General features: G+C 47.7%; 1 protein-coding gene across 1 annotated transcript in view; it reads right to left on the reverse strand.

Moving 5' to 3' along the window:
- The window catches only part of LOC135057147 (uncharacterized), a 150,302-nt gene that overhangs the window by 98,019 nt on the left and 40,096 nt on the right, over nucleotides 1-12,187 (reverse strand). The gene's annotated exons all lie outside the window — the stretch shown is intronic.

Consider the following 12,187-nt stretch of genomic DNA (forward strand, 5'->3'; position numbering starts at 1 on the left):
TGTCACTAGGGCATCTACAGCTACTGCCTGAGGTCTCTTGACCTGGTGCAATACCTCTGTAGCATCTTGTTGAGGCGGGACGCCATCGTGTCTATCTGTGGCAGTTCCCACTGACTTGCCATCTGTGCGAAGGCTTCCTAAAGAAGTCCTCTCTTGGATGCAGGTCGTGTTTGCTGAGGAAGTCTGCTTCTCAGTTGTCCACTCCCGGAATGAACTGCTGAAAATGCGCTTACATGATTTTCCGCCCAGCAGAGAATCCTGGCGGCTTCTGCCATTTCCACTCTGCTCTTTGTGCCGCCTTGGCGGTTTACATGAGCCACTGCGGTGATGTTGTCTGACTGGATCAGAACCAGTAGGTCGCGAAGCAATGTTTCCGCTTGCCGAAGGGCGTTTTATATGGCCCTCAGCTACAGGATGTTGATTTGAATACAAGTTTTTTGACTTGACCCAAAGACCTTGGAAGTTTCTTCCCTGTGTGACTGCTCCCCCACCTCGGAGGCTCGCGTCCGTGGCTACCAGAATCCAGTCCTGGATGGCGAACCTGCGACCCTGCAGAAGGTGAGCACTCTGCAGCCACTATAGGAGAGACACCCTGGCCCTAGGGGACAGGGTGAATAACTGATGCATCTGTAGATGTGATCCGGACCACTTGTCCCGTAGATCCCATTGGAAAGTCCTCGCATGGAACCTGCCGAAGGGAATGGCCCCGTAAGATGCCACCATCTTTCCCAGGACCCGAGTGCAGTAATGCACTGACACCTGTTTTGGCTTTAATAGGTTTTTTACCAGAGTCATTAGTTCCTGGGCCTCCTCTATCGGAAGATAAACCCATTTCTGGTCCGTATTCAGAATCATACCCAAGAAGGGCAGACGAGTCATAGGAACCAACTGTGACTTCGGGATATTGAGAATCCAGCTGAGTTGCTGCGACACCTTCAGCGAAAGTGACACGCTGTTCAACAACTGCTCTTTTGATCTCGCCCTTATTAGGAGATCGTCCAAGTATGGGATAATTGTGACTCCTTGCTTGCGTAGGAGCACCATCATTTCCGCCAATTACCCTGAAATTGGTAATAACAATACTGTACCGTAATTCTCAGGTACGCCTGATGGGGTGGATAAATGGGAACATGAAGGTATGCAGCCTTTATGTCTAGATACACCATAAAATCTCCCCCTTCCAGGCTGGCGATGATCGCTCTGAGCGATTCCACCTTGAATTTGAACCTTTTCAAGTATAGGTTCAGAGATTTTAATTTTAAAATAGGTCTGACCGAACCATCCGGTTTCGGGACTACAGCCAAGGTTGAGTAATATCCCCTTCCTTGTTTAAGGAGGGGAACCTTGAGCACCACCTGTTGGAGATACAATGTGTGAATTGTATTTAATATTATCTCTCTTTCTGGGGGAGAAGCCGGGAGGGCCGATAAGGAAAACCGGCGAGGAGGCACCTCTTCGAATTCCAGCTTGTAACCCTGAGAAACAATTTCTATTGCCCAGGGATCCACCTGTGAGTGAACTCAGATGTGGCTGAAGAGTCGAAGACGTGCTCCCACTGGGGCGGATTTCCTTAGCGGAGCCCCAGCGTCATGCGGTGGATTTAGTAGAGGCCGGGGAGGACTTCTGTTCCTGGGAACTAGCTGTGCCCTGCGCCCTTACCTCTGGTAAGAAAGGACGCTCCTCGTACTTTCTTGTTTTTCTGCGACCGAAAGGACTGCATTTGATAATGTCGTGCTTTCTTAGGCTGTGAGGGAATATAAGGCAAAAGATCAGATTTACCAGCTATAGCTGTGGAGACCAGGTCCGAGAGCCCTTCTCCACACAATTCCTCACCCTTGTAAGGTAAAACCTCCATATGCCTCTTTTAGTCGGCATCACCTGTCCATTGCATGTTCCACAGGACACGTCTAGCAGAAATCGACATAGCGTTGACTCTAGAACCCAGTAGACCAATGTCTCTTTGAGCATGTCTTATATATAAGACAGCATCTTTTATATATCCTAGGGTCAATAACATGGTATCCTTATCTAGGGTTTCAATCTCCGCTGATAAGGTATCTGTCCACGCTGCTACAGCGCTATAAACCCATGCCGACACAATCACCGGTCTGAGTAGTGTACCAGAATGTGTGTAAATGCTATCTGCAGGATCCCTGAGGGTAGCTGTATCTTGGTATGTCAGCGCTACCTTTTGGGTAAACGTGTCAACGCCTTGTCCACCCTAGGGGAGGATTCCCATCGTATCCTGGCCCTAGCAGGGAAAGGATACGCCATGAGAATTCTTTTGGGAAACTGCAGTTTCTTGTCTGGAGATTCCCGCTCTATTTCACACAATTCATTTGGTGACTGAGAGGAGGGAAATGTTATCTCAGCTTTCTTCCCCTTAAACATGTGTACCCTCGTGTCAGGGACAGATGGGTCATCAGTGATATGCAAAACATCTTTTATTACAATAATCATATATTGAATACTTTTCTGCCAGTTTTGGCTGTAACTTTTGATAAAGCTAATTATTTATCTTATAACATTCACTATAAATGGGTAAGAGACTCAGTACGCAATTGGCGTGTGGGGTACCGTAAGGGTACGCACTTAGCGTAGCATACGCTCGGCCGTGATCGAGACGCACATGCGACACGCTCGCTCACAGCTTAATGCGTGGTGTCGAGCACGCTATAGGCGGCCGACTACCGTAATGCTACGCTACCAGCGTAGCGGACGCTCGAGTCCACGAGGAGAACACGAGCGGCGCAGACGCTCACGGGATGACAATCAGTAAACCTTGAATGTAACACACAGAAAGGATACTCTTATACTGTAAACCTTGTACTGAAATACTGTAGCGATGTAACGCTGCTTCACCTTGTTAATGCTAAAGCTGCTTGAGCGTTTGAGACGCTCCTATTACCCTCTGCAATATAATAAACACACGATACCTTGCTAAGGTTCCAACACCTTTACTAACAATGTCTAGCTGATGTAAAAAAGAATACAGTTAACAATTCATACACTACAGTCTAACATCAATATCTAAGCAGAATCACTACACATAAATATACAATAGCGTCACAATCCTATACAATAACAGAGAGAGAGAGTGAGAGAGTATGGCCAATACAAACAGGGAATAAGTTGGTTGGTTACAGAGAATAACTTACACACACACTGGGGAATGATCGCTGCGCAGCTTCTGGTACCAGCTCCAAGTTAGTCAAGATGAAAACCGTTTGTGGAGAGAGCAAGCGAGCTGGCCAGGCTGGCTGCCCTTATATACACTGCATACAGTACACTACAAAGGGACCTATAATCTCATTGTTCATTGGACACAGGAATGTCTCCTCGCATCATAACAAAAGGTCATAGGTTAGTTTGAACAGGTGGGCTGTGACTATATCAAACTGCTTGTTAGGCGCCGAGGGTCCGCTCGTCAGTGCGGCCCGGCACCTAGCAACTAGGGACGCCGCATGCGGACAGCCGCCGGCTCCCTAGCAACGCTAGACGCCGGGCGCACGGAGCCACACAGACCCTAGCAACGGGGACGCCACTGTCGGACCGCGTTCCCCGTTGCTGGGTCTAAGTTAATCACCTCACTGGTTCCTGGCCGTGCAGCATGCAGCTGCACGGCATGTTGTAATTAGCCCTGTCTGGCTCCTGATTGGAGGGCTTCCATTTAAAGGCACTCTCAGGACTTCTCACAGACGCCGGTGATAGCTTCCTGTTTGCTGTGTCAGTTGCAGAGAGTTTTCCAGTCCTGTTCTATCCGGTCGTTCCTGTCCTCAGTGATCCAGTACTCGGAAGTTGTCATCCTTTCCTGGAGTCCAGACCGAGCACCTTTAACATCCTGTGGTGTTCGTGAGTCGCGGCGTAGCCGTGTGTTGCGGCTTGACCGCTTACTATTTATTATTTGGTTATATTGTGTTTCGGAGCTTTTTGCGGAGGATTCCGCTCCCACAAATCCACTCTGGTATCCAGCGGTGCTGGATAGGAGTAACGGATTAGTGGATTTTTGGTTGTCCTTTTCCCTGGCGGTTTGTCCGCACATACTTCTGGTTTAAGTTAGTTAGCTTGTAGCCCCTGGCCTGGTTGCTGAGTCAGAGGGCCCCTTGTTATCACCCTGTCTCGGATTTCCCTTTGTCTCCCATTAAGACCTGAGGGGGCATCGGAGTTGGGCAGACATAATCCGCCCTTCAAACGCGGCTGCCATGGGCTCAAGCAACCATAGTCTCGCAGGGGATTTCTGATTACACGGGCGAGACAACGGAGTTAGGGCGCCAGGGGTTACTAGGCTTTCCCGCTCCCGTAACCAGCATTTCCTTCCAGTACTCTGGCCTCTGTCATAAGATCTCCTCTGGTCAGAAGTACTGGAATCATAACATTATAACCGGCCAGACCAAAACTTAAAATTTAACAGGGTTTGATTTTTTCCCTTATTCAGTTTAGAAGATTTGTCGGCCTCATGAATCCCACTGGTTTAGGGCCAAATCCTGGCCAGCTTCTAGTTAGCCAGATTCAAGAACTTACTCAGATGGTTCAGGATCTTTCCCTTCGGGTGAGGTCACAGGAAGATCTTTTACGGACTTCCCCGAGGGTCGTTCCTGAACCGAAAATGCATTTGCCTGACCGTTTTTCTGGTGATAGGAAGCAGTTTTTTAATTTTAAAGAGTCTTGTAAACTTTATTTTCGTTTAAGACCAGTCTCCTCAGGTACGGAATCTCAGCGGGTCGGAATTATTATTTCTTTACTTCAGGGGGATCCCCAGACCTGGGCTTTTGGTTTAAGAACAGAGGATCCGGCATTGTTGTCTGTAGACGCCTTTCTGGGGTCTTTAGGGCTATTGTATGATGACCCTGATAGAGAGGCATCCGCCGAGAGTCAGTTACGTGCTCTCAGACAGGGTAGGAATCCCGCAGAGATTTATTGTACGGAGTTTCGCCGTTGGTCGAACGACTGTGGATGGAATGACCCAGCCCTGCGCAGTCAGTTTCGCCTCGGCTTATCTGAGTCTATAAAAGACAGTCTCCTTCAGTATCCCGCTCCTGAGACTCTCGATAAACTCATGGAGCTTTCTATTAAGATTGATCGTCGTCTCAGAGAGCGGAGGGCTGAAAAAGGAGCACCTGTCGGGTCTACCCCTTGTGTTTTTTCCATTCCTGTGGACATAGAGGAGCCCATGCAGATGGGTCTCTCCAAGCTGTCTCCTGAAGAAAGAACCAGAAGGCAAAATTCTGGTCTTTGTTTGTACTGTGGGGGTAAAGGACATTTTGCCCGTAATTGTCCGAGCAAGTCGGCAAACGCCTCGACCAAGTGAATTGTGAGGGGGTTCACTTTGGTCTGCAGCTTATCTCCTCGAATAATTCCCTGTTAGTCCCAGCTAAAGTTTCCTTTGGCAGCCTCTGTTCTTCGGTGTCGGCTTTCGTTGACAGTGGAGCTGCAGGGAACTTTATGGACTTAATGTGGGCCAAGGCCTTAGGTATTCCTCAGTTAACCTTGGGTAGGCATATCACCATGCATGGTTTAGATGGGAGTCCCTTATCCAATGGGGTTATTTCTCTCTGTACACCCCCTGTTCTACTTTCGGTTGGAGCTCTTCATTCCGAAAAAATTGAATTTTTCCTTACCCATTGCCCAGCAGTTCCAGTGGTTCTGGGTCACCCTTGGCTGGCCTTTCATAATCCCATCATTGATTGGCAGTCGGGGGAGATCTCACAATGGGGTACCATCTGTAATAAGGAATGTATTACGCTTCCCCTCAGAATTGCTGCTGTCATTCCCGCACCCATTCCTGTGGAATACCAGGATTTTGTTGATGTATTTTCCAAGGGCAATGCGGACATTCTGCCTCCCCATCGGCCTTATGATTGTGCTATTGAGCTAATTCCTGGTGCCACATTGCCAAAGGGAAGGTTATATGCATTGTCCGGACCAGAAACTGTGGCCATGAATGAGTATGTTAAAGAGAGCCTAGGGAAAGGATTTATCAGGCCATCTAAATCCCCTTTAAGTGCAGGCTTCTTCTTTGTGGAGAAGAAAGATGGATCACTCAGACCCTGCATTGACTTTAGAGCCTTGAATAAGATCTCAGTAAAAAATACTTACCCTTTGCCGCTGATTTCTGTCCTCTTTGATCAGCTACGTTCGGCTGTGATTTTTTCTAAGATTGACCTGAGAGGAGCGTATAACCTCATCCGAATCAAGTCAGGAGATGAGTGGAAAACGGCATTCAGTACTCAATCGGGTCACTACGAGTATCTGGTTATGCCATTCGGCCTGTCTAACGCTCCGGCAGTTTTCCAGGATCTCATTAACGATGTGCTCCGTGATTTTCTTGGAAGATTCGTAGTCGTCTACTTAGACGATATTTTGATCTATTCTGACTCTATTGAACAACATGTTACCCAGGTGCGTCAGGTTCTTCAAAAATTACGTGAAAATCATCTATATGCCAAGCTGGAAAAGTGTGAATTTCATGTCACGGAGGTATCCTTTTTAGGGTACATTATTTCCCCTCGGGGATTCTGTATGGAACCTAAGAAGCTCCAAGCCATCCTTAGTTGGGCGCAACCCACCAACTTAAAAGCAATTCAGCGCTTTTTAGGGTTTGCGAATTATTATAGAAGATTTATTCATTCTTTCTCCGACCTGGTTGCTCCCATTGTGGCACTGACTAAGAAGGGAGCGGATCCAACCAACTGGTCACGTGAAGCTGAAGTATCTTTTCAGGCCTTGAAACAAGCCTTCATCTCAGCCCCAGTCCTCAGACATCCCAACCCAGAATTGCCTTTCATTGTTGAGGTTGATGCCTCGGAGGTTGGAGTAGGGGCTATCCTGTCTCAGAAGGATCCGGACTCTCTAGAATTACATCCTTGTGCCTTTATGTCCAGGAAATTCTCTTCTGCTGAATCCAACTACGATGTTGGTAACCGGGAATTACTGGCTATTAAATGGGCTTTCGAGGAGTGGAGGCATTGGCTTGAGGGAGCAACACATACCATTTCAGTTTTGACTGATCACAAAAATCTTCAGTACATCGAATCAGCTAAACGGCTGAATGCCCGGCAGGCTCGTTGGGCTTTATTTTTTACTCGTTTCAAGTTTTTTATCACCTTCAGGCCAGGTTCCAAGAATACCAAGGCGGATGCCCTGTCACGCAGTTTTCTTCCAGTTCATGATAACAGTCCTGTTACTCCCATACTTCCGTCTTCAGTCATTCGGGCAGGTCTCACACAAGATTTATTCACCCAGTTAAAGCAGCTTCAACATCAAGCTCCTGGAAATACTCCTGCTGGTCGTCTTTATGTCCCTGAGTTTTTGAGAGCAACTGTTTTGACTGAGTTTCATGATAGCAAAGTTGCCGGGCATCCGGGGATCTCTAAGACTTTGGAATTAGTCTCCCGCTCAGTATGGTGGCCTGGTCTTTCCAAAGACATTAAGGAGTTTGTTTTTTCTTGTCAAGTCTGTGCACAGCATAAAGTTCCCCGTTCCTTGCCTATCGGTCAACTTATGCCCTTAAATGTTCCTCTCAGGCCATGGTCTCATATTTCCATGGATTTTGTGGTAGACCTCCCTCTGTCAGCCGGATGCCGAGTCATATGGGTAGTAGTGGACCGTTTTAGCAAGATGGCCCATTTCATTGCTCTTCCCCGACTGCCATCTGCCCAGGGATTGGCAGTTTTGTTCCTCCGCCATGTTTTCAGACTCCATGGATTACCCACTGATATTGTTTCTGATCGGGGTCCACAATTCATTGCACAATTTTGGAAGTCTTTTTGTGCCTCATTAAAGATGAAATTGTCTTTAACGTCCGGCTACCATCCCCAATCCAACGGGCAGACTGAGCGAGTTAATCAATCATTAAAACAGTATTTGCGTTTGTACTCGGCCAAACTCCAAAATGATTGGTCCGAGTTTCTTCCTTTGGCGGAGTTTGCTTACAACAATGCCTGTCATTCCTCCACCAATGTGTCTCCATTTTTTACAGTTTTCGGTTTTCACCCCAGGGCTAATTCCTTTTTTCAACATTCCTCTGTCTCCTCGCTGACCTTGACCTCTCATCTCAGACTCATTTGGAGAAAAGTGCACCTTGCTCTCAGAAAAGCGGCATTTCGGGAGAAAAAAATTTCTGGCAGGCTCCGGCGGCCTTGCACTTTTAAAGTAGGAGATAGGGTATGGTAGTCGACTCGCAACATTAAACTTCGACAAACCTCAGCCAGATTGGGCCCCAAATTTATTGGACCATTTCATATTATAAAAAAAATCAATCCAGTTGCTTTCCGGTTACGTTTACCAAGAACTCTCCGGATCGGAAATACGTTCCATTGCTCCTTGTTGAAACCATACGTTTCTTCCAGTAGATTTCCTCGAAAGGTCTCTCAGGGGAAATCACCAGTAGATGTACAGGGTCAGCAGGAGTTCTTGGTGGAGAAGGTTCTCGATTCCAAGTTGTCCCGGGGTCGGCTTTATTTTCTGGTACATTGGAGAGGTTATGGTCCAGAAGAAAGGTCTTGGGTCCTGGATAAGGATCTCCATGCCCCGAGGCTCAAGAGGGCATTTTTTCGAGAATTTCCTCAGAAACCTGGCCTTAGGGGTTCCTTGACCCCTCCTCAAGGGGGGGGTACTGTTAGGCGCCGAGGGTCCGCTCGTCAGTGCGGCCCGGCGCCTAGCAACTAGGGACGCCGCATGCGGACAGCCGCCGGCTCCCTAGCAACGCTAGACGCCGGGCGCACGGAGCCGCACAGACCCTAGCAACGGGGACGCCACTGTCGGACCGCGTTCCCCGTTGCTGGGTCTAAGTTAATCACCTCACTGGTTCCTGGCCGTGCAGCATGCAGCTGCACGGCATGTTGTAATTAGCCCTGTCTGGCTCCTGATTGGAGGGCTTCCATTTAAAGGCACTCTCAGGACTTCTCACAGACGCCGGTTATAGCTTCCTGTTTGCTGTGTCAGTTGCAGAGAGTTTTCCAGTCCTGTTCTATCCGGTCGTTCCTGTCCTCAGTGATCCAGTACTCGGAAGTTGTCATCCTTTCCTGGAGTCCAGACCGAGCACCTTTAACATCCTGTGGTGTTCGTGAGTCGCGGCGTAGCCGTGTGTTGCGGCTTGACCGCTTACTATTTATTATTTGGTTATATTGTGTTTCGGAGCTTTTTGCGGAGGATTCCGCTCCCACAAATCCACTCTGGTATCCAGCGGTGCTGGATAGGAGTAACGGATTAGTGGATTTTTGGTTGTCCTTTTCCCTGGCGGTTTGTCCGCACATACTTCTGGTTTAAGTTAGTTAGCTTGTAGCCCCTGGCCTGGTTGCTGAGTCAGAGGGCCCCTTGTTATCACCCTGTCTCGGATTTCCCTTTGTCTCCCATTAAGACCTGAGGGGGCATCGGAGTTGGGCAGACATAATCCGCCCTTCAAACGCGGCTGCCATGGGCTCAAGCAACCATAGTCTCGCAGGGGATTTCTGATTACACGGGCGAGACAACGGAGTTAGGGCGCCAGGGGTTACTAGGCTTTCCCGCTCCCGTAACCAGCATTTCCTTCCAGTACTCTGGCCTCTGTCATAAGATCTCCTCTGGTCAGAAGTACTGGAATCATAACACTGCTCAGGTGGGAGGGAATCTCAGAATTCCCGCCGCATGGATAATGGACTGCAAATATATGAAATGTCCAGAAACTACTAATGGCCATAACTATACGCAGGAGCGATTAATCTTTACCTAACCAGCACCGGATTGTTCCTAATAAAATGTTCTTTAGTTAGGTACCAAACACCACTGCTCAAACCCTGTCTGACTCTTCGTATCATGCAAAGAGGAATTTCTCCGTCCAGCGACCAGTTACATTAAACAAACTTACAGTCATTATTAAGGGGAACATTATCTATAAAACATACTATTTGGTTTTATTATTTAACGATTGAGTCGCCCACTAGACGCACACAAACTCTACCGTAAATGCACATACCACGCGCTCGAGCGCATGGCCGAGGCGCCATCACGCACGGGAGAGAATGTGCACGTGCAGCAGGCACGCGCATGGGGTGGATATATGGCAACGTGTAGCATGATATTTTTCCGACTTTGACACTTTGCATCATCGTAGTCGACACTGGAGTCAGACTCCGTGTTGGTATCAGTGTCTTATTTTGGATAGTGGGCGTTTTGAGACTCTGAAGGTCCCTGCGACATAGCGACAGACATGGGTAGATTCCCTGTCTGTTCTCTAATCTTTTGTGCAATAAATTTACCTCAGCACTTAATTCCACATATCCAGTCAGGTGTCGGCGTTGTCGACGGAGACACCACACACACATTTGCTTTATCTCCTCCTTAGAAGAGCCTTTTACCTCAGACATGTCGACACACACGTACCGACACACCACACACTCAGGGAATCCTCTTATCTGAAGACAGTTCCCCCACAAGGCCCTTTGGAGAGACAGAGAGAGAGTATGCCAGCACACACCCAGCGCTAATACCCCAGGAAAAAAACACACAATGTGTTTACCCAGTAGCGCTGTAATTCTATTATTTGCTGCCAATTATGTGCCCCCCCCCTCTTCTCTGAGACCCCCTTTCACTGTGGATAAGCAGGGGAGAGTCCGGGGAGCTTCCTCTCAGCTGTGCTGTGTAGAAAATGGCGCTGGTGAGTGCTGAGGGAGAAGCCCCGCCCCCTCGGCGGCAGGCTTCTGTCCCGCTTAAATATAATAAAAACTGGCGGGGGCTCTTTATATATACAGTGCCTAGCTGTATATATATCTCTTTGCCAGAAATGAGGTTTATATTGCTGCCCAGGGCGCCCCCCCTGCGCCCTGCACCCTTACAGTGACTGCCATGTGTGAGGTGTGTGGGAGCAATGGCGCACAGCTGCACTGCTGTGCGTTACCTCAGTGAAGATCATGAAGTCTTCTGCCGCCTCTGAAGTCTTCTTTTCTTCTCATACTCACCCGGCTTCTATCTTCCGGCTCTGTGAGGAGGACGGCGGCGCGGCTCCGGGACGAACTCCAGGGTGAGACCTGTGTTCTGACTCCCTCTGGAGCTAATGGTGTCCAGTAGCCTAAGAAGCAGAGCCTTGAAACTCACAGAAGTAGGTGTGCTTCTCTCTCCTCAGTCCCTCAATCGAGGGAGTCTGTTGCCAGCAGAGCTCCCTGAAAATAAAAAACCTAACTAAAATACTTTCGGTCAGAAAGCTCAGGAGAGCTCTCTGAAAAGCACCCAGTCTCCACTGGGCACAGTATCAAACTGAGGTCTGGAGGAGGGGCATAGAGGGAGGAGCCAGTGCACACCAGATCTAAAGTCTTTCTTAAAGTGCCCATGTCTCCTGCAGAGCCCGTCTATCCCCATGGTCCTTACGGAGTCCCCAGCATCCTGTAGGACGTAAGAGAAAGGGGTATAAGATTGTCTTCACATTGATGTAACTTCACTTCAACCTCTAGAATAAGGTATAAAGCACAAATTGTGTGGGGATAATAATCTGCATGTCTCCCGTATGATTCAGTGTTTACCTTGTGGAATTATGAGAGGACACCAGAACTATCACTTACTGTTGAGATCACAACATAACTCCATGAGTTCATATCTAACCCTAATGTGGAGTGACATCAGTTAAACAATATATAGGGCCTAATTCAAGGTTGATTGCAAACTAACATATTTCTCTAATGGGAAAAACCATGTGCACTGCAGGGGGGGCAGATATAACATGTGCAGAGTGAGTTAGATTTGGGTAGGTTATAGGTTATTGTTTCTGTGCAGGGTAAATACTGGCTGCTTTATTTTTACACTGCAATTTAGATTTCAGTTTGAACACACCCCACCCAAATCTAAATCTCCCTGCAGTGCACATGGTTTTGCCCATTAGAGGAAAATTTTATTTTGCAATCAACCTTGAAAAAGGCCCATAGTCTCAATTTATCTTTATTGCAGTTTAATAGCTGAAATTACCTCACAATGAGCCACTGGGTTACTCTTGGAGCTATTTGATACATTGGTTCTAACAAATGTATCCATGCAGTTGTTATATTAATAGACACCAAATTGATACAATTATTAATTGCCTGCGTTCTCTTACCAAATACTATAGCAGTATGCTTTAAATTCTGAGCCTCTGCGGGTCTAATATTTATTCATTTATTTCTAATTAAATTGAGATCACACCGTAGCGTCACACTTTATAAACATACTTAACATCACCAATATA

Source organism: Pseudophryne corroboree, chromosome 3, assembly GCF_028390025.1.
Source record: "Pseudophryne corroboree isolate aPseCor3 chromosome 3, aPseCor3.hap2, whole genome shotgun sequence".
NCBI lineage: Eukaryota > Metazoa > Chordata > Amphibia > Anura > Myobatrachidae > Pseudophryne > Pseudophryne corroboree.